Here is a 1,188-nt window from a genome sequence, read left to right as displayed (position 1 = left end):
TCTCCACCTTGCTTGATTTCTTTTCATTCTTTAAGACACACCTTAAGACCTCCTTCTTTGACCAAGCTTCTGCTCATCTGATCTAATATCTCCTTATTTAACTCGGTGTCATTTATTGTTTTTTAACGCTCCTTTGAAAAGCACCTTGAGATAACATGTTAATGGCACTTTATAAATATAAGTAATTGATGGGGTGATGTGCATACAACATGGAGATGAAGATATTCTTATAACATGCTGCTTTTTTTCAGTGGTAGAGATCACAGGAGAGGGAGTGGCAGTTGCTGGGCTATGAGGTTAGAGATTGTGGTTGAGTACAATTCTTCTGCTGCTGACGGCCCACAGTGCCTCATTGTTGTCCAGTTTATAGTTGCTTGATCTGTCCAGATGGAATATAACATGGGTAAATGTGAACTTGTCTATTTTGGCAGGAAGAGCAGAAAAGCAGTATATTACATAAATGGAGAGAGATTGCAGAACTCAGTGGTACAGAGCGATCAGCGTGGCCTGGTACACGAATCACATAAAGTTAGTATGCTGGTACAGCAAGTGATTAGGAAAGCAAATGGAATGTTGGAATTTATTGCAATGGGAATGGAATAACAAGTGGGGATGTTTTACTGCAGCTGTACAGGGCATTTGTGAGACTACATCTAAAGTACTGTGCACAGTTTTGGTCTCCTTATTTGAAAAAAGTTATAATTGCTTTAGAAACAGTTCAGAGAAGGTTTGCTCGACTCATTCCTCAGATGAAAGGCTTATCTTATGAAGAAAGGTTGAACAGGTTCAGGCTATACGTATTGGTGTTTAGAAGAACAAGAAGTGATCTTTTTGAAACATAAGATCTTGAGGGACTGGATAGGATGGATATTCCTCTTGTGGGGGAAGCTAAAGCTTGGGGACATAGTTTAAGAATAAGAGGTTTCCCTTTTAAGGCAGTAATAAGGAGAACTTTTTTTCTCTCAGCAGGTCATTAGAGTGCAGAATTCTCTTCCCCAGAAGGTAGTGGAGGCTGGGTCTTTAAATTTATTCAAGGATGAGTTAGATAGATTTTTTGTTAGGCAAGGGAGTCAAGGGCTATGGGGTGCAGACAGGGAAGTGAAATTGAGACCACAACCAGATCAGCCTTGACCTTATTGAATGGCGGAGCTTGAAGGGGCCGAATGCCTACTCCTGCTCCTAAGTCCT

The sequence above is a fragment of the Cetorhinus maximus genome, chromosome 14 (assembly GCF_964194155.1).
Source record: "Cetorhinus maximus chromosome 14, sCetMax3.hap1.1, whole genome shotgun sequence".
NCBI classification, from domain to species: Eukaryota; Metazoa; Chordata; class Chondrichthyes; order Lamniformes; family Cetorhinidae; genus Cetorhinus; species Cetorhinus maximus.
This window is presented reverse-complemented; position numbering follows the sequence as displayed.